The sequence below is a fragment of the Bacillus rossius genome, chromosome 15, assembly GCF_032445375.1.
Source record: "Bacillus rossius redtenbacheri isolate Brsri chromosome 15, Brsri_v3, whole genome shotgun sequence".
NCBI classification, from domain to species: domain Eukaryota; kingdom Metazoa; phylum Arthropoda; class Insecta; order Phasmatodea; family Bacillidae; genus Bacillus; species Bacillus rossius.
In genome coordinates, this window is record NC_086342.1 from 43,565,538 (window position 1) to 43,587,954 (window position 22,417).

The 22,417-nt window shown below is 41.8% G+C and overlaps 1 long non-coding RNA gene across 1 annotated transcript; it reads left to right on the forward strand.

Moving 5' to 3' along the window:
• The first annotated feature begins 10,311 nt into the window (after positions 1 to 10,311).
• On the forward strand, positions 10,312 to 11,855 carry LOC134539419 (uncharacterized). The gene is made up of 2 exons (XR_010076308.1): positions 10,312 to 11,205; positions 11,320 to 11,855. It is a non-coding gene; the product is annotated as an uncharacterized LOC134539419 (long non-coding RNA).
• The last annotated feature ends 10,562 nt before the right edge of the window (positions 11,856 to 22,417 follow it).

Below are 22,417 nucleotides of genomic sequence, written 5' to 3' on the forward strand. Positions count from 1 at the left end.
TAACTGTTTTAAACTTCTACGTGATCATCATGCAAGTTTCTACTATTGAACTTGAATCAACGAAATAATATTGATTTCTACACTTTGGAACATTTCCGGCAATTAATTTTCATTATGAAGAAAGAATTATAAGAAGACTTCAATAATTTAATATTTGTTTGATGAATTATTTTTTTAATAATATTTGTTGATAAACTTAACCTGTTTTTACTTAAATCTAATATAAATACTTGGTACGTACCTAGTTGTTCACGAGCTCGTTACTTAATATATAATACCCAATAACATTTGTTAAAATGTTAATTGTTTTATTGATGTTTGTTTACATTGTTGTTTTTACAAAGGCCTATAATTACAACCAGCACCAATCTGATATTTCTGTTATTTGTTCCCAGTGGTTTATTCCAATAAGTTTTAATTCCTTTTAACATATTATGTTTGGTTATAAAGGCAACATATTCTCATGTCTCTATAGTAATTTATACTAATCCTTTGGTTAATACATAATAACATAGTACAGCAAATGTAAACGATCCGACATATCTGAAACTTTCATGTGTTATAGTGTCCTTGGGTAACTTCCAATGCCACACATTGAGGTTATGTAGGAGGCTATAGCAGATGAATACCTTTCAGTCAAAACAATATGTCACAGATACCACAAATTAACGATTAATTGTTAAAGAAGCTGGAATAGCACTTTAGTAGTCATTGCAATTTGTTTTCTATTCATCTGTTCATGCGTATTTATAAAATTTTTAGACACGTGAGGTTTTTTACAATGTTCTCCAGTGTCAGTCGCGGTGAAAATTACGATTATTGTAATGTACTCGCACAAAACAGAACAAGGGTACAAAAAGTCTTCACCACCAAAAGTAGTACACATTAAATAATTGAAGCTATAGCATCTCGTAAGATTCGTTTACCGTGCCCAAAAGTTTGAAATACTCCTCACTTACAAATAAGTGTAACTATGTTACACTGCGTACTGATAAAAACATTTTGGGACCAATAACATTTTAGGATGTAATTATAATATTATATTAAACTGTACTCCTCCCCCGTGTATCCGGCATCCAGTTATCCGGAACTACAGTTATGAGGAAAAAATCTGCTGGCCCGTACAACCTCACAACACGATGCCCTACTCCCTTTCCTATTTCCCCTCTGTCAAACCCATAACACCCATTCACTTGCCTTTTATGGTAGACGCGGTATTTGCTTACAGCGCTACACCTTATCTTTCAGGTCGCACGTCAACCTCGGCCGGCCGGCAGCTAGTGCTAGATAGTGAACTGGCAATGCAGTTGTGGCGTATATTTTTTGGACATTTAGTATTTGTTTATACTGTGTTATGTGATGTCAGCAACAATTAACATTAATGTGTGTCCAGATGTAGCAATCCCAAATATGTAATGACCAAAAAGAGTCCTGGATAAATGTTTTAAATTCTTTAAACTAATGTTTTTAATAGACGCGATATATAATTGCTATGCTACGCTTATTTGATAAGTTTCCATTCACGTGTGGCATTTGAAGAGTAGTATTGTATAAGGCTGTACGAAAGTTCGAAATTTCGAACTCGAACCGAACTTTAAAATAGTTCGGTTCAAGTTCGTGTCAACAAATTTGGGTTCAAGTTCGTTTTTTAAGAAAACACTAGAACTTGTTAGTTTCCACATTTTAATAATACTAGAACCAAGATTTTATGTATGCTCACGGCAAGGGCGCCCATATGGCAGTTTGTAAGGGGGGCCAGACTATAAAATAGTTTGTAAGGGGAGGGGGCAGACCTTCAAAAATTGACAAAAAGTGTCAAAAATTACAATTTGCCAAAAATCCTCAAAAACCCATACATTTTTTCCTCTTCCTGAAAGCTGGGGGAGGCGGCCACAGCCCTACCCTGCTCATGGGTATGGGCGCCCTTGGCTCACGGTTCCAAGGATGGCATTCGTAAAATCGCTGCCTTTGTAAAATCGGGGCTGGCCCATTTGCCCCCCCCCCCCTTTTCCCTCCATTTTATTTCTTTAACTTTTCGAACTAAATATATTTGGTATTACTTGTGTGTATTTTGTCGTTATAAACAACATATAATTAAATATTAACGACTATTACTGAAACGAGGGGGGGGGGGGGGGAAACCTCCGGCCGTAGCGTGTGAACTAGAGCTGTAGCAAACCGTATGTATTCGTTACTGAGTAACGGGTGCGCCGTCTATATACGAGTAACGAAACGTTACACACGGCTGCATTTCGTTACTTGAATTTTTCGTATGTTTCACGCTTGCGCGCGCATATTCGATGGATTTACGTTACAAGGAACGATGTTTGTTTATTAAGTAAAGTATAATTTGGAAATTCGTCGTCCAAGTTTTTTACTGTTTATTAAAGGTATTGTGTGTGTAGACAAAGTTTGAGATTGGAACAGAAACAACGTAAGAAAGTATTTTTTACAAATTAGAAATATGTATGTTTTGTTTTTTATGATCGCGAATTTTCACATTTTTTTTATTATCTTAAAAGCGATAATATAATAAAGCCGCTCTAATGAGATTTAATTGTTTCTTGGTTAACAAAAACTGTTACTTATCAAATATTGTTAATTGTATATATTCTATTCATTATTATTTACGCGACGTCATACTGTACGCGTACGCAATACGACTTGATTCGTTGCATGTTATGCGGTATCAGAAGTAACGAGTAACGATACGATAGTAACGAGTACTGATTGTTATTGTAACAAATACATACAGGTACGCTTTTTTTCGTTACTTTTACACCTCTAGTGTGAACGTGGAATGCGCACTGGCCCGCCCCGCTAGCCCGGCGCCGCGCCGCCCGCCCTTTCCCGCGCTATCTTCCCACGCTGCGGCCCGTCTCGGATGCTACAGTCTCTGCGCTGCTGTTATTTGAAATATTCAGATACATGGAAAGTGTTGTACAATCGTTTTAAAGATTTTGAAATCAAAAACAAACTAATATCATTAATTTAAAAATAAGTTACCTAACTTTTATTTTTCCGCCTTGCAGAAAGAAGCAGGTTTCCTTTGTCACTATTATTTTTAAAACGCGTCTTATTGCCACCAATTGCAGCGTTTCCCACCTATTTCAATTTAAAAATGTGGCTTTGTGGTAGCGCGATACAACAAAACAAGTAGTGACGACCTCCGACATGTGCGACATCTGTTATGTGTTACTGCAATGAACCTCTGCGTGAGGAGTGCCCGACATCTGTGTGTGGACGCATGAACTACGATGTGTAAAATTCGTTCTTCGTCTACCGATTACAAAGGTTACGGCGGAACAGATTTTTCAGCTGGTATTGCTTCTAAATGTATCCTGCTGTTTCTAACTCATGCACACATATGTGTTGTATAATATTATTATTTTGTTTCCCATTTCCAATCAAATTATACTAGCATTCGTCTACTAAACTTCGCCGTTTTTAGGAATAATTAGTTAATAAAATAAGACGCATATCGAAATTTCGAGTAATAACATTTTAAGATCCATCCTTACTCTGTAAATAATATTTTACCAAAATCCAATTTATGTCATGGTATTTACAGAATCTGCTCCACCGCAAACGTCGATTTTGCTGCTCGGAACCACATGTATCGCGCACTCTTAATGCTGCGTCAGTGATTGGACCGCAATTTACCTGAAAGACTCTGAGCCAATGGCAAACACTCAACAAAAGAAGTATCGAATCATAAGAATCGCAGTAAACAGGTGTCCCGAGTCGGTAGCCAATGACCAGGTGATAGTTGCCCGAGTACATAGAGAATCGTGGAGTCTATCCTAGTGGTCATTGAAACCGCGAATGTTTCCAGTCCCTAGGAATAGTAAAAACAAATATTAGTTGAGAAGCTGAAAAGTTTTAAAAATATGAAAAATATAATTTTTTTTTTACGAAAATGAGGCCTATTCTAGCTATCGTTATTTATTATATTGTCTTCCATCCTCTGTTAAGAAATATTTAAACTTTAACATCCGTGATTAATATTTAATTTGATTGTTTGCAAGTGAGCTACTGTAACGAAATTTTCCATTTTACGTGTGTGGTTATCTTGTGGCCAGTAGCCACGCCACATTTTTGAGATAAAGGTATCTTTTTTAAGTAATACTAATTATGTATGTATATATTTCTTTAAATATTTAAGGCAGTCCAGCCAGCATTAGTACAACTTTTTAAGGTTGTCATTAAAAATTGAAAAAGGCAGCTTTAATCGTTTGTTCATAATTTTTCAACGAACCGGTCCATCAAGTTAAAAAAAGTTATATGTATTAAAATAAAAAGGCAGGAAGTATAATGGGCCGACCGCTTTTCTTAATTAAATATTAATAATGTAATGCAAACGTTGAAAACAACAGATTACTCAGCTATAGAAGTTGAAATTTTTACAAAGGTAACCCCAAATCTTTCCATCAATTGATGAATATTGTGCTCTATACCGGCAGCAAGGTGCACAAAATAAAATTAACCTCTACACACTGTCCCAGAATTTACTACTATTGTGTAACAGATTGTCACACGCCCTGTGGTCGACCTAGTGCCCCGCAAAAGCAAACCACTCCGTTGCTCTCATGCTAGAGTTCAAAAAATTGAAAAAAAAAAAAAAAAATATTATACATTTTATAAATATGCTAACGCCTGAGAAGGATGAAACGACAGAACGTGTGACGTGAGCACACATGAGGCTGTGGACGGCCAATCCGAGCGCGCTGCTGGGGTGGACAGTTGCGAGCGGAGCGGACTGTACTGCCAGCCCGATGTGACGTCACGTCGAGACCTCCAGCATCGCAGCGCGAAGTAGGTCTACCGGCTGCTTCTAGTAGTTGTAGTTCACGCTCTTAGTGCACTGAAGGAGTAGTTTCCCTTGCACAGCCACGTCCAATTGCACGGGAAGTGTGGTTTTGAGAAAAATTAAAAAAATCCAATTTTAACAATTCTGTTGCTAGTCAGCCCTTGAAGTACGAACGGTAATTTATTTGTTTGAATATAATGTTATGAGCAATATTATGAGCACTGAACTGCATGTTATAAGTGTGGTAGCAATTTTACGTAATTTTCACTGAACATAGCTGATACGTTTTACTAATTAACCAAGTTGAATTTTAGTTGTGCTGGTGGGTGATTAGCCATGTTGGAGTTGAAGTATGAAAACCGAGTCACATTAATGACTTTTGCGTCTGCATTCGATTTCTGCAGTTTGTAACAGGCATGTGGAAGTTACACCCTTTAGTAATGGACATTATATGTATTAAGCTTGAAACTAAACACTGTGCGTTCATCGTAAGATCATGAAGATTATGAAATATTAAATGTTTTAAGGATCCTTTTAGTAAATTTATTAATTAAAAAACTTTAAGAGACATTATTTTAATTCTTTGTTAATAATTATTTAAATAGGATACTTATATTTATTTCGTAAATGTAAAATAATTTTTCTGGCGGCCTTATACTTTTAAGTAAGATTTCAATGTATTATTTTTATGGTACGTTTTAGCAAATATTATTTTGGATTTATCATTTAATATTTTTTACTATGGCTTATAAAACATGTATCCTGGTTTTATAAAGGGAAGATGGCTACCAGCTTGGCAAAATATGGGCACATGTGTTTGTGGATAACTTGAAAAATAGATACCTGGAGGAAATTAAGGCAGTTCCACCAGAAGAGGCCAGCCAGCTCACCCAACCTAAAACCCTTCCATTGGCTAACCACCTCAGCCAATCAGGAGCCAGAAGCTTGACATTGGCCGACCAGCAAAGTCAACCAGAAAACAGCCACCCAAACACCAGGGTATAAAAGGACCTGCATCCTTTGCACCAGTCAGTCAGACTTAGTCTACCTGATGATGGCCGCTGAAATGACTGCCGAAACGTCGCAAGAAAATTACCTGACACGGCCTACATCCAGAAGCCAGGAAAATGCAGACAATGGCCGTGAAAGCCTGCGATCATTATTAATGTTAATTGACGTCTAGACCTCGTTGACACCGTGCCAGTAATAGACGAGAGTAATAAAAAATTTGTCAGATGCGACGATGGTTAAGTGGTCAGGACAATATTTGTTCCCCAAAGGAGATCCGAGTTATACTCCCAGCGGGCAGAATTATCCATTAAGTGGTGGGTTATCTCACTCTACGGCCACACCCATGTTACCCAACAATGATGATGGCTGTTCCATGCCAACATCGTTCCACCCAGAAAATTATTCAGGCTTGCTGGAACACGCGTGCCGCTGCAACAGGATCACAATGAAGAAGCACAACCCTGCTGGAAGAGGTGTGCTGGATCACGTTGACGCACCACGCCAGTGCCGACGAGCGGTGTCGGGAACGGTGTCTTCCCTCGCGGTTAGTGCAGCGTGCACAGTCACGCGTATTTACAAACAAATATTGGTTTCTGGCGGCCAATATTTCTGGGAGTGGTGTGGGCTATGGTGTAGTGTGCTGGATAACGTTGACGCACCACGCCAGTGCCGACGAGCGGTGTCGGGAACGGTGTCTTCCCTCGCGGTTAGTGCAGCGTGCACAGTCACGCGTATTTACAAACAAATATTGGTTTCTGGCGGCCAATATTTCTGGGAGTGGTGTGGGCTATGGTGTAGTGTGCTGGATCACGTTGACGCACCACGCCAGTGCCGACGAGCGGTGTCGGGAACGGTGTCTTCCCTCGCGGTTAGTGCAGCGTGCACAGTCACGCGTATTTACAAACAAATATTGGTTTCTGGCGGCCAATATTTCTGGGAGTGGTGTGGGCTATGGTGTAGTGTGCTGGATAACGTTGACGCACCACGCCAGTGCCGACGAGCGGTGTCGGGAACGGTGTCTTCCCTCGCGGTTAGTGCAGCGTGCACAGTCACGCGTATTTACAAACAAATATTGGTTTCTGGCGGCCAATATTTCTGGGAGTGGTGTGGGCTATGGTGTAGTGTGCTGGATCACGTTGACGCACCACGCCAGTGCCGACGAGCGGTGTCGGGAACGGTGTCTTCCCTCGCGGTTAGTGCAGCGTGCACAGTCACGCGTATTTACAAACAAATATTGGTTTCTGGCGGCCAATATTTCTGGGAGTGGTGTGGGCTATGGTGTAGTGTGCTGGATAACGTTGACGCACCACGCCAGTGCCGACGAGCGGTGTCGGGAACGGTGTCTTCCCTCGCGGTTAGTGCAGCGTGCACAGTCACGCGTATTTACAAACAAATATTGGTTTCTGGCGGCCAATATTTCTGGGAGTGGTGTGGGCTATGGTGTAGTGTGCTGGATCACGTTGACGCACCACGCCAGTGCCGACGAGCGGTGTCGGGAACGGTGTCTTCCCTCGCGGTTAGTGCAGCGTGCACAGTCACGCGTATTTACAAACAAATATTGGTTTCTGGCGGCCAATATTTCTGGGAGTGGTGTGGGCTATGGTGTAGTGTGCTGGATCACGTTGACGCACCACGCCAGTGCCGAAGAGCGGTGTCAGAAACGGTGTCTTCCCTCGCCGTTAGTGCAGCGTGCACAGTCACGCGTATTTACAAACAAATATTGGTTTCTGGCGGCCAATATTTCTGGGAGTGGTGTGGGCTATGGTGTAGTGTGCTGGATCACGTTGACGCACCACGCCAGTGCCAACGAGCGGTTCAGGGAACGGTGTCTTCCCTCGCCGTTAGTGCAGCGTGCACAGTCACGCGTATTTACAAACAAATATTGGTTTCTGGCGGCCAATATTTCTGGGAGTGGTGTGGGCTATGGTGTAGTGTGCTGGATCACGTTGACGCACCACGCCAGTGCCGACGAGCGGTGTCTGGAACGGTGTCTTCCCTCGCCGTTAGTGCAGCGTGCACAGTCACGCGTATTTACAAACAAATATTGGTTTCTGGCGGCCAATATTTCTGGGAGTGGTGTGGGCTATGGTGTAGTGTGCTGGATCACGTTGACGCACCACGCCAGTGCCGACGAGCGGTGTCGGGAACGGTGTCTTCCCTCGCCGTTAGTGCAGCGTGCACAGTCACGCGTATTTACAAACAAATATTGGTTTCTGGCGGCCAATATTTCTGGGAGTGGTGTGGGCTATGGTGTAGTGTGCTGGATCACGTTGACGCACCACGCCAGTGCCGACGAGCGGTGTCGGGAACGGTGTCTTCCCTCGCCGTTAGTACAGCGTGCACAGTCACGCGTATTTACAAACAAATATTGGTTCCTGGCGGCCAATATTTCTGGGAGTGGTGTGGGCTATGGTGTAGTGTGCTGGATCACGTTGACGCACTACGCCAGTGCCGACGAGCGGTGTCGGGAACGGTGTCTTCGCTCGCCGTTAGTGCAGCGTGCACAGTTACGCGTATTTACAAACAAATATTGGTTTCTGGCGGCCAATATTTCTGGGAGTGGTGTGGGCTCTGGTGTAGTGTGCTGGATCACGTTGACGCACCACGCCAGTGCCGACGAGCGGTGTCGGGAACGGTGTCTTCCCTCGCCGTTAGTGCAGCGCGCACAGTCACGCGTATTTATAAACAAATGGAGGCTCCTCGTGACCAACATAGCGCCGGTACGTTACGTAATTTGTCGCACCCAATGGTACCGCGAGCCTTTGGGTGGGAGGGGAGGGGCGGGGGTTGCCTGCAGCGAGGATACCTTCAGCTGCAAGGGCAGTATGCCGAGCGGCGGGAGTCTGGCCTGGTGCGGACCCCAGCGGGCACGGCTAGGCGGCCTTGTGTCTCCGTGTTTATATTTTAGCCAGCATATATTTGTGTTTCACTTATCGTGCTCACTAAATAGTTTTTGTAATTTTTTAACATAATAAAAAAAATAGAATTGAAAGGAATATAATTTGTTGGATTAAAGCTACCAGGCTTATTAATGGGTAAAATTGGTTAAAAATAGTTTTATTGAAAATAATTTCATTCATATCACCATTAACATTATGTAAATTAAAGTGACGAAAATTTATTTTCCGCAAAAATCCGAATGATGTCTTTCAAAAAAAAAATGTAACGGATATTAAACATAAATAGACGACAGGCGTATGCCTACAAATCGTTATGATTGCCAAGTGTGTGTGTGTGTGGGTCACGAATAGAGAACGGTCAGGTGGATAGCTCTCGCGCAAGGCGATACATGTTCGTGTTCCCGGAGAAAAGGGTATATCGTCGCGGTGAATCAGATCAGTGTACTGTGTCTTGCCATACGTGCGAGCAAACTCATTGTAATATACTGAGTATTATATACTAGCATTTTATGTTATATACTAAAAGTATACCTATACTTGAATAATAGGAAAGTAAACACAATTTCTTACAGGTATTTAAAATTTACTTTAAATGTAATGTAGGCTACGTGGTGAATCACCAGTAAATGCGTTAAGATCCATTTTAAAGCCTACTGTTGCCACCAGCTTTCGGTCCACCATTTTGAAAGCGAGTTACCTATCTTTGATGACGTAAATACGTCTTTAAAATTTATTCCATAGTGGGAGGAAATAAAAAAAAAACGAATAATAACAGAATCGGGGGATACAGTTTGGTGTTGCAGCTACATATCTATCATCTCCATCCAAAATTAAATTACGCCACTGGATAGCTAAAGGATCAAAGAATTCGTTACGCTAATGAGGACTGTGACGCATTGTGTGGTCATTTTGCTGCGTTTCGAGATTGACTCGGAGAAGCTACGACGTTAGTTTGAGTTTTAATCGTCAGCTCTCATCGAAATCTATCGATTGCATATATAAAACGTTAGTGTAAAAAAGTTACAGTGTATAAATATGGTGTTAAAATAAAAAAAAGCGTATTTTATATTTTGTATAGAAAAAATTACCTGTTACGTACACGTATTCACGTACAACATACGGCCGTGTCCATGACACAGCCACAGGTTCCAACAGCCTACTAGAGTTGTGGCTCTGCCGATAAGCGGTCTTCGAAAACGGAGACCCCACCGTAACTTAGTTCACCAAACACGTGAAAACTTCCGATAATCGTCATGTGACCATCAGTGGCGTAGCTAGCGGGTGGCAGGGATGGCCCCCATCAGGGGCATCTGAAGAGGGGGGAGGGTGTTAGCGTTACTGAACCGTCTCCCCCCCTCTTTTAATCCATGAGGGAGTGCCATTTTCAATTCTGGCCAGGGGCGCCAGTCACCTAAGCTACGCCACTGGTGACCATCAGAATGTCATATCCGAGCAACTAAGCGGCGACTAGCGCGAGAGTGCGACAGGGCTCGGCCTTGGCGGAGTGTCCGGCCAGCTGCTCTAACCCCTCCCTCCCTGCCCAAACTACACCGCGCTTCCGAGGCATTCCAACCAGAGATTAGAGGAAGTTACAGATGGACCATAAGCTCTGAGCACTGTGGCCAGTTTGTTCACGTAAGAAGATGGCGGCCATTTGTTTATATAGTGTACAGAAATGTAGTTTACTACGTACTATTGTAAACAATCACTTTTCTCGAGTCAGCAGTCTTTATTTGTTTAATATTCATGCACTTTTCCACCACCATACATACATAACTTATGAGAAAATGCGATTTTCTTCATGGAACAATATAGCGGCGACCTGCTTCCCCTTACGTCCCCTGGCTTCAGCAGTGTGCCGGAAATTAGGCATTTAGACACATTTTTTTAAATTTTTACTATAATTTTAAATTAATTTGGAACATTTTATTTTTTTTTAATTTATCTGGTTACATAAGGGTGTAGTTTTTTTTAAGTCGACTGAACCGCGACTCGCCCCTGGTCGATCTTAGTGCGTGCAAACTCCGACAGAGGGAAGTCTTTTACGATAGTTCACTTCGGGCCGGACGACGAGAGTTGCCGAAGGTTTCCGACGCCCCCCCACCCTCTAGGACGAAGACCTTGTTTGAATTAGTGACGCGGCGCGGATGTGAGGGGACTCTTGCTCCGCACTCTGGAACGACCGCGTCGGTAGTCCGCTGATCGCGTGTCGGGCTCCGTCAAGTTAAATCATAACTGACGCCGAGCAGCAGTACTAACATGTAGTCTGATCAGAAAAGGGATGTTTCCCTGTTTACCTTTTGGTTTTTTATTTTAGTCATCTCAGCATAGCCTCTACGTAGTAATCCAAGTTTCTCCGCGAACCAAATTTCTTATCTGGTGCCACATTTTTTTTTTTTTTTTTAACCGCGACGTCGGCCGCGAATCGCCCTCCATCTTCCTACCAGGCAACATGGCTCGCCTAACAACTACTACCCTGTTTTGGTAAGTTCTCTCTTCGGTCCTTAGAAGTTTGTCTCTGTTGCGGTCGTTTTCTGACCCGACCTTGTTCTGTCTGTGGTGCAGATCTAATTTTTTTTTGGTTTGGTCTGTCCACAGACAGGGTCCTAGCCCCCCTCCCCCCCAAAGAGAAGGAAACCATCATGGGGAACTAAGGAAGCCCGGCGACCTCCAATTTTGAATTGGTGGTTTCGCTAGTGGAAGCCCTCACTCCCGGCCTTTTCACCATCAGCTACGAACCGCCAGAAAATATTCAGTTCGTGAGAGCGAGTGCCAGTGAAATTTTTTTTTTTAATTTCCAAATGTAATTTCAGATATCAGATTCTAACCAGTTTAACAGTTTTGGTCTCTTCATCCATCTCGAAATTGTATATGTGAAATGGTTATAATTAACAAATGATAAGCTAATATGGTGATTACAGATTATTGTAAAATGTTAAAACTTTAAGGTTTATTTAAGAATGATGTGTTGGAAAAATAATTTTCTATTCGCGGCCCGGGTCGGCAAATGATTAGGTAAAATAAGCTCTCTTTAAAAATGGTTCAATGATAGAAGTATTTTCTCTTTATAGCTTGTAACAGAAAATCTTGAAAACAAACTTTGATCTTAAATAAAAGGATGCCTATAAACATAACTGTTTGTTTTTATTACTTAAGGCAATAACGATCCACACTATGCTCCCAGGTCTTGATAGGGAGTTTACAAATTTTCGTTGGACCCACCCCGTGTCCGCCTCTGATGTTTAAACTTTGTTCTTAATTATTTCTTTTCTGCCCGCCACTTCCAAGGCCTGTTTTTCGACAATTTGTCAATTTTAATAAATAGCAATAACAAGGACACGAGGGGCGTATCAGCAGAGAGACCTACAAACTGTGTTTATGCTCCATCTGTTACTTTCTCTAATCTCTGATTCGAACTGCTTGCAACGGCGGGTGCGATCACAGAACAACTGCGACTCTCGCAGTGGAAACTGACGCCATGTTTCGCGCGACATGTGACGCTATCTGTTGGGTGGGTCCATAACTACTAGCGGCTTATGTTCTCCATTGACCTTGACGTTGACCTTTGACCTTGACTGACTTTGAACTTTTATCTTGATCTTTCAACTAGGCCGCTATCATCGTTTCGGCCATCTCTTGAAATCGAATGCCCCAAGCTCTGAAATTTCACTTTTCGTTACGGTCACAAGTTTAAATCTTGGCGTACGTCCACCATCTTGGATCTGACAACGCAATAATTTTTTTTTCGATTATGACATCATGTCCGCCATCTTGTCGACTGCTGGAGGCTGTTATCTTGGATGACCTTGACCTTGAACTTGACCTTAATCATTATCTTGAAATTTAGCGCACCATTCCACGATAGGTGAACGTTTCGTTACGGTTGCCATTTTGAATGTTAATTTCATGTCTACAGTCACTTTTTTCGATTCTGACATGTCAGCCATCTTGTTGTCATCTGAGGGAGGCTGCCATCTTGGAGTCTATAACATCCGGACTTTTGAATAGTAATGCCAAGGATGCCATCTTGAAAGTTCGCAAATCTTAACTTAGAAAACTGGGGAAGAAAATTCGTAAAATATTAATTAAAAGTGTAAACATATTATGAGAAAAAAAAAGTACTTCATGTCATGGAGACCTCGGTTCGAACTCGGCGAGGGCAAAAAAATGGTGACTAATCCATCTTTTAAGTAAGCCACTGCCGGACTGAACCCCACCTCTAACGCCAAGAAAGATATTTAATAAGACAATATAACGATATGGTAGCCATCTTGGATCCGCCATCTAGAATCTCTGTAATTAATAAGCTTGGAATTAGGGCGAACTTCCAAATTTCATAAAATAAATGACTCATTAATTTACTTATTCGGTCGATTCCTATCCTCGATTCGATCCTTGATCAAAAAAAAATGAATTAAATATCACATCAATTTACTAAAAAGAAGTGACAGATTCGCGAAAAAAATTTAAAAATAAAAAAAAATTATTATTTAAATTATACAAGTACAAAATACAAGCAAATTACAAGTGTTTCTATATTTATACAGTCTTCTTAAAACGAGAAGCTAGCCCTTTGGATGGCTTGACATGTTTTCAGGGCATCTCCACGTGACAGTCAATTAACCAGGAACGTCTTGTAGGTGGTTAAGCACTTACAGTTTGTGTTCAGGCTAAAATGACCAGTTGGTGTCCATGCATATCGGTTGGTTGGTCAGGCTAACACGTCCAGTTCGCATGATAGAGCATCTCAGCTGTTTTAGGTCAAAGTAATCGTCTGTGTAATGAATCTTTGTCTGAATTTAACTTGATGAAAAATATTGTAAGTGCTTTTATAGTAACAGAAATCAACTAATTAAACGAAACTCTGAATAAAATTGCTTGTATTATTCCGAGAGAGAAAAAATACATGCAGCGAATGTTTTCTCAGGAATAACCAGAATCACTCGGAAAAATCAGCAGAAGTCTCGCCAGGAATAACCGGGAGCACACAGAGAAAAACAACAGAAGCTTCGCCAGTGGATACCAGTAGTACTTGCGGCCGGGGGGGGGGGGGGGACCAAAATGCGAGCTTACTTATTTAACACCCATTTTTAACAATATTAAATCTCATTCCGTTACAAGCAAAAAAAAAAGGGGGGGGGTGGCTGTGTCATGGACACGGCCGTGTGTTGTACGTGAATATGTGTATGTAACAGGTAATACTTTCTATACAAAATATATAATACGTTTTTTTTATTTTAACACTATATTTATACACTGTAACTATTTTACACTAATGTTTTATATATGCAACCGATAAATTTTGACGAGAGCTGACGATTAAAACGCAAACTAACGTCGTAGATCCTCCGATTCAAAAATCTCGAAACGCAGCAAAATGACCTCAAAATGGCGGCGCTTCCCCCTCCACCGCGCGCGATGCGTCACAGTCCTCACTTGGCGTAACGAATTCTTTGATTCTTCAGCTATCCACTGGTGTCATTAAATTTTTGGATGGAGATGATAGATATGTGGCTGCAACACCAAACTGTATCTTCCGAATTTGTTATTTTTCATTTTTTTAAATCGCCTCCCACTAAGGAAGCAATTTTAAAGACGTATTCACGTCAAACAAAAGTTGAGAAATGTGTTACTTGTATGATTGTTTACTGCAGCACAAGGAACAGGACGGGAACCGCTCTCAGCAGCAACATGAAGCCAGGGAGAGTTGTTGTCAACTCGGTGAGGCCCGTGTAGCAGCGAGCAGCAGTCCCGCTGTCCCACTGCTGTCCCACTGCTGTCCCTTATTGGTGCTCAGTACAGCTAGTGACGCCCTCTCTGGCCATATTGGCTCGATTACAACAATAACCTCATTTTGTATACCAACCTTGAATTTACTATATATTTTAATTAATCTTAACTAATTTTTGATTTTTCTAATACAAAAACACACGAATACAGAATCCTGAAGGGAAAAAAAATTCTATCTTAAATTCAAAATTTTTTTACAGGAGAAACTATTCGTATAAGTTGGTAACTAAACTCAACAAGACATTCCATTGAATTATCTGCTTCGCTCAGTGTAGATAAATATTCTAATATAACGTTATTTATAAAAAAGTGATTCGTAAAAACGGTTCAGACCAATGAAGCGTCTTTAAAATCACATCTCTTTTGGAAGTGTAGTTTTTGTATTATTAAGAGGTGCTCTTAATAAAAGACAGCATCAAAATGTATTTTTGACGTGATAACGTCTTATAAATCGATGACCGTGGATACACGCACGAAAAAGCATGACTCATTGTTACGTTCCGCCTGAGCCGAGCGTGCAAGAACCGGCCAACCAACGTGCGAGAAAGTCTTCTATAATATCAAACAGGTTAAGGCGGGCTTTTTAAAAGCAGCGATTTAAAAAATTTGATTCATTTGTCCAATTTCGTCATTTCAAATTAACAATTTATTGACATTTATTTGATTTCAGTTTATTTCTATAACTAATTGTTCGTGATTATATTTCAACAAATTATTTAAATTAAATTTTCAAAAACTGTAAATAATATTTTAAAATTAAAAAGTGTGCAATTTTTCATCAAAATTTTCTTATGACGTTATCACGTAAAATTATCGTCCGTAAACCGACTTTACAGACAACCACCTTTTTTTTTATAATGTTACGATTTACCGCGGGTTCGCAAAGGATAGCCCAATTAAAGATTTTATTACACACACAGTTTTATTTATTGACGCTATTTACATTACTAGCAAATACTCTAAAAATGCCAATTGATCAATTGTACTTAAAAATGTTGCTTCCCCAGTCACTCGGTTCTTACACACCGCACACCTCGCTGGGCCGCACCTCTGGCGCAACTCTCGCCGCAGCATCCCTCGTGGTCCTCCGTCGCCGCACTCCGCCGCCGCCGTCGCACTTCCCTTCGCCGAGGATCCCGCTCGACGCCTCGCTCGGAACTTCTCTCGGAACTCCGCCGCACCCACGACACTATCGCCCCGAAACTCCGCCGCGGGAAAGCTCCCGCCTGAACTCTCGCTGCCTCAACTCTACTGACTCTCTCTCTCTCTCTGAACTCCCCACTGCCACTAAAGCCGGCGTCCCGGGCAAACATTTATAAAGGCCCAGACACCTTCCAGAACTCCCGAGCGCGGCCGGGGCCAGTCGCGTCATTCCGCGGCGTCCCGACGGCAGAAATCTCTCGAAAACACGTGTCGGCGGCTCGCGTAACTCCGCAGCTGTCAGGTGTCAGTTACGTGTCAAAGGCAGGGCGCCGCGCGCGGGGAGTGGAGGGAAGGAGGGGGTAAAGCGACAATCCTTGTACTCTTCCAGGCGCGCGCGGCGCATATCATGTTGCGGCAGCCGCCAGCCAGCTCTGCACCTGCACGTGTCGCGGCCTTGCTCACGTTCGTAACAATATTTTTTTCATTCCAAATTAACCTCGAGAAAGAAAACAATTGCGCTACAGTGGCGTGTGGTTGGCCACAGAGCACAGCGAGACAGGGTCTGCTCTAAGGGCAGAAGGCGCGCTGCAGCGGGGAGAGGCCAGGATATGGTAGGTAACGGCCAGGGAAGACAAGGGTGCTGGACCTTGGGAGCCTGCCAGCCCCTGTGGAGTGAGTGACACACACACCTGTGTGCGGAGACCAGCCCGCGGTCTCGTAACATGAAGCCACTGGCAAGGCCTTCCCCCTCCACACCACCATTCCCTTGACCACCACTCTGTGCGTGACCGGACATGCAGAGTGGCGCCGGCCCAATCAGCTCTGGCATGTTCCTCGACACACTCTCATTTACCTGGCAGGGGAAAACTATTCTTTATTATATATATATATATATATATATATATATATATACATACATACATATACACATTCACGCAGGGTGTCATGAATGTAGGAGGGCGCGTAAGTTGCGCAGATTTTTACAAACATATTTCACTACGTGAATATTCCTGTTGAAACCATTTGTGGCAGAAAAACAAATGCAAGTGAAATTTTATAAGTAGCACTTAGATGAACGTAATTACGAAACAGCAGACAAAAAATCTCGAAGGTGTGGGAGACAGAGCCTTGAGTCGCCCGCCTCGTCAGGTGTGTATGTGTGTTAGTGAGGCGGGGTGATGGTGCTTCTAGCGCGGTGTCTCCTCTGGACTGGCGCGCAGTCTTCTCCCAGTGCATATGAGCGGTGACCGTAACATTATATGGCAGAGAAATGAAGATAAGCTGTAATGCAAGTCCCTTAAGTGCTTTCAAGAATCTGTATCGGTCGTTTTAAGTCTAAAAATTACTTTAAAACATGCATTTTAGCCATTCTAAAAATACAGTTTAAAAACTTAATCCAAAATCACAAGTTCTTTTCGGCCCTCGGCAAACACTGAAAGCTCAGAGTGCAGCAGTAGAGACGGCGGGTAGCGAGTGTTGAGGCGCGCGGTCGCTACGTGGTGACCTTCACCACTGGAGCGTGTCGGGGCTCGCAGCTATTCATAGCCGAGACCACCAGGATACTCCCACACAGCCGCCTCTCGCTAGCAGCTCCGCCTGCAGCTGTCTCCGGCACGCCTGTCTCTAGCTGTCTAGTGGGCCGGCTGTACCACCAGACTGAGGGTGTAGCTGTCTAGTGGGCCATCTGTACCACCAGACTGAGAGTGTAGCTGTCTAGTGGGCCATCTGTACCACCAGACTGAGAGTGTAGCTGTCTAGTGGGCCAGCTGTACCACCTGACTGAGAGTGTAGCTGTCTAGTGGGCCGGCTGTACCACCAGACTGAGAGTGTAGCTGTCTAGTGGGCCGGCTGTACCACCAGACTGAGGGTGTAGCTGTCTAGTGGGCCATCTGTACCACCAGACTGAGAGTGTAGCTGTCTAGTGGGCCATCTGTACCACCTGACTGAGAGTGTAGCTGTCTAGTGGGCCGGCTGTATCACCTGACTGAGAGTGTAGCTGTCTAGTGGGCCATCTGTACCACCAGACTGAGAGTGTAGCTGTCTAGTGGGCCATCTGTACCACCAGACTGAGAGTGTAGCTGTCTAGTGGGCCGGCTGTATCACCTGACTGAGAGTGTAGCTGTCTAGTGGGCCATCTGTACCACCTGACTGAGAGTGTAGCTGTCTAGTGGGCCGGCTGTACCACCAGACTGAGAGTGTAGCTGTCTAGTGGGCCGGCTGTACCACCTGACTGAGAGTGTAGCTGTCTAGTGGGCCATCTGTACCACCTGACTGAGAGTGTAGCTGTCTAGTGGGCCGGCTGTATCACCTGACTGAGAGTGTAGCTGTCTAGTGGGCCATCTGTACCACCAGACTGAGAGTGTAGCTGTCTAGTGGGCCATCTGTACCACCAGACTGAGAGTGTAGCTGTCTAGTGGGCCAGCTGTACCACCTGACTGAGAGTGTAGCTGTCTAGTGGGCCGGCTGTATCACCTGACTGAGAGTGTAGCTGTCTAGTGGGCCATCTGTACCACCTGACTGAGAGTGTAGCTGTCTAGTGGGCCAGCTGTACCACCAGACTGAGAGTGTAGCTGTCTAGTGGGCCGGCTGTACCACCTGACTGAGAGTGTAGCTGTCTAGTGGGCCATCTGTACCACCAGACTGAGGGTGTAGCTGTCTAGTGGGCCGGCTGTACCACCTGACTGAGAGTGTAGCTGTCTAGTGGGCCATCTGTACCACCTGACTGAGAGTGTAGCTGTCTAGTGGGCCATCTGTACCACCAGACTGAGAGTGTAGCTGTCTAGTGGGCCATCTGTACCACCAGACTGAGAGTGTAGCTGTCTAGTGGGCCAGCTGTACCACCTGACTGAGAGTGTAGCTGTCTAGTGGGCCGGCTGTATCACCTGACTGAGAGTGTAGCTGTCTAGTGGGCCATCTGTACCACCTGACTGAGAGTGTAGCTGTCTAGTGGGCCGGCTGTACCACCAGACTGAGAGTGTAGCTGTCTAGTGGGCCGGCTGTACCACCTGACTGAGAGTGTAGCTGTCTAGTGGGCCATCTGTACCACCAGACTGAGGGTGTAGCTGTCTAGTGGGCCGGCTGTACCACCTGACTGAGAGTGTAGCTGTCTAGTGGGCCATCTGTACCACCTGACTGAGAGTGTAGCTGTCTAGTGGGCCGGCTGTACCACCAGACTGAGAGTGTAGCTGTCTAGTGGGCCGGCTGTACCACCTGACTGAGAGTGTAGCTGTCTAGTGGGCCATCTGTACCACCAGACTGAGGGTGTAGCTGTCTAGTGGGCCGGCTGTACCACCTGACTGAGAGTGTAGCTGTCTAGTGGGCCATCTGTACCACCAGACTGAGAGTGTAGCTCTGTAGTGTACCAGTTTATCTTCTGTCCAATAGGTCTCTTATGTGTCAGTTGTATTACCTGACCGGGATTGTAGCACGAGATAAGTGCAATTTACTGTTCTCATGTTCCTATTTGTAAAACTGATACTTAAAAAAATAAGTACATAAAAATCAAATGTATTAACGAGCCATTCTGATGATTTTATATATAATGTACCGGTACAGTGCGCTACAGAGCTTCTGGCGCAGTGTTCTGGCCGTATGCAGCCCGCCGAGGCCCTTGCCAGATTATTTCTCAGTTATTTTTTTTGCAAGATTTGGAAAAACAAACAGTAACTTTGGTCGTGTGTTTTTTTCGTTTTCCAGGCCTGCGGAGGATATTAACGGTAAATTTACAACTTTTTGACTTTGACGTTAAAAATTAAAAAGTTCGTTAACGGTCAGTTTCCGGTTGGCCGTTATTCCTTTAAAAATGGGAACATCGGGTGGTGGCCATTGCGGCTAGTGGATGCGTTTATCTGGCGGTTCCCGATAAACGTTAATAGTGATAAATAATTTCACTGCGGGCACGTGATTGACGTCTTAAAACGTTGTTAAGACATCGCGGCCACGTATTTCTGAAGATTCGGTGACGGAGAATTACTCCAAGAGGCAGGATATTCGTATCTCCAGTACGGTAGGATACATCCTGTACTGCTGATGCTTGCATGCCCTATAAACATCTGCGAAGATAGCAACGGACACTCAGTGGTCCTGACTTTTTTTTTGTTTTAACTCATCCCACTAAAAAGCCGAGCGAACTAATTTTTTTTCGTCAGAAACTTTTGCTCTTGCCGGCCATGCTACAGGCGCCGCTAGCTGTCCATAATTATTTTTATTTTTTGGAAATGCGTGCCTGGAACGGCCTTGTATTTTATTCTAACTAATTTAAATAAAATATAGTTTTTTATTATTTACATTTCTCTTATTTATACACCCACCTACCAGACTCAAAGGTTCTCTTTTTCTTTCGAGTGTATTAATAATTTTAATGCAACAAGAGTTGAAGGGTTTAATGACTCCAATACCTACTTATTTTAAGTAAGTACACCTACATTTCTGTAAGTGCCTGTGTGTAAAACTTACAATAATTAAGACTTCTTGTTATAGCTTTCATTTTTGCTCTTAGAACTTTTTTAATGATGTAAAACTTTCCTAGCTTTGAATTACTTTTCTTTACAATAATTTTTATCCTTTTTTAATTTAGCAACAGGGCGAAAAGAAGTTAATAAACTTTGTACAGCCTCTAATGTATATTTATATTTATTTTTAGGTAATATTCTTATTGAAAAATATATTTATAAATGTATACAGTTATATTTTTTGAAAACTAACGAGACTTCCAAAAAATCACGATCTTATTTTTTTTGTATACGAAATTTCTGGAAAAAGATTAAAATTTCTTTCTTGATCCACAAGGTTATACTTTTTTTACTTTTAACTTATTTCGACAGTACGGACACTAAGAGACAGCAACACAATTCAGGGAAGGAGGGAAAGGAAGCGGTAATGAACTTTTATAAAATAACAAAAAAAAAGAAGGTTTTTCGTAACTGGCCTTGAGAGGCTTAGGGAATACCGGATAACCAAGATCTGGATTATTAGATATTATCGTTTAATTCATATTTACCTCTTTTTAACCCCTTATGGGTTGAATTTTACCAAATTTTAAAATTGTGGTTAATAATTCTCTTCTGTTTATTATTGATACCAAAACGAAATTTATCTTTTTCAACCCTTATGGGCTGCATTTTTCTAAATATGAAATTAGTGGTTGGTATATTTAGAATATTTATTATTGGTACCGAATATAATCTTTTACTTTATCAAAATCTAATACATAATTATTAATATTAAAATCATACATAAGAGTTAGAATTTTGGTAAAATATGAAAAATGCTATTGGTATTTTACGCATTTTTTATTTGTACCTAATATCTTTGATTGCACTTAATTAAATTAAGAGATATAGTAGTTAAATATAAAAGCACCATTAACTCTTTTCCATACATTTGGGGTTTAATTTAGCTAAATAAAAAATTTGAGGTTGGTAGTTTTTGTATGTTTATTATTGGTAACCAACATAAATTATTATTTTTAGTTAAATTCGGAGATATAAATGTTATTCTTAAAAATAAACTTACTACTTTATCACTCCTTAGAGATTGATTTTCGCAAAATTTAGATATTTTGTCAGTCTTATTGTATGTTAATTATTGGGACAAAATTTTCATTTTCTTGAATAGTTTTAGAGATATAAATAATTAATTTATATGATAGTAACATCTTATTCACCCTATTGGGTGAAATACTGTATTTGTATATACGCCTAGTTTTCAAGTCAGCCAAAGAACTTTAATTAAAAAAAAATTTCATTACCTTTTTTAAGTAGTTTTATGTTGATGCTCGTACAGCCAGACAGAATAACAGAGAGATTTGGTTTCTTAATAATGTAAAAAAAATTACATTTTGGGTTTCGCAACAATGTAAATTACCTTTTATATTTTTGGTTTCCCAATAATGCAAATTACCATTTACAGTTTTGGTTTCGCAATAATATTTATTGCCGTTTACATTTTTGGTTTTTGCAATAATGTAAGTTCCCATTTAAATTTTTGTTTTTGTAATCTAAATTGCTATGTACATTATTTCTTCTTCATTTTATTCAGTGTTCAGAATTTTACCTGGAACAACTTCATTATTAGTATGGATTTAAATATTATTGTCACGCTAACGACTACGGTGAAACTATGCCTTTTCGTTACCTCGAATGGCGTATTAAATATTGCGTCTCGAGGAGTCAGCAGATATACATTTCGTTATTTGTAGATGCTTTGTTATGCATGGCACTGAATACTAATACTGACTTTAGGGTCCCCCCAACCACATGTGTTGTGAACCATCAGGGAGAAGTATTTCATGAGAAATCATTATGAAAAATATGGTGGCAGTTCATATTTAATTACGATGATTGGAGTTGAGGAACAGAGAGCAGGTCAATGACCGACCTCTCTGGCGTCACAGCGGCCATTTTTGGTGTCAAATTTCATAAAAATTACACAAAAATGACTAAACATTTACCAAAATTCCTAATGAAAATCCCCTATTTCGAGGGAAAAATTACCGTATTGAAGGAAAATTTCCCGCAATAATCCTCAAAAATGTCAACAGCTTTAGAACTACATAAGTAGCTTAAATTCCCCTGCGACAAGCCACTCTCTAAGACGCCGTCAATAAGGATGCCATGACCACCATTTAGAAATATGACGTAACCGTTGCAGTTTTCGTTACGTTATAGAAAACTCGTAATAATAAACCTTTAAATTCGGGGAAAAAATTACTATTTATAAAAAAATTAAATTAGTAAAATTTTAACAAAAATTATTTAAAAAC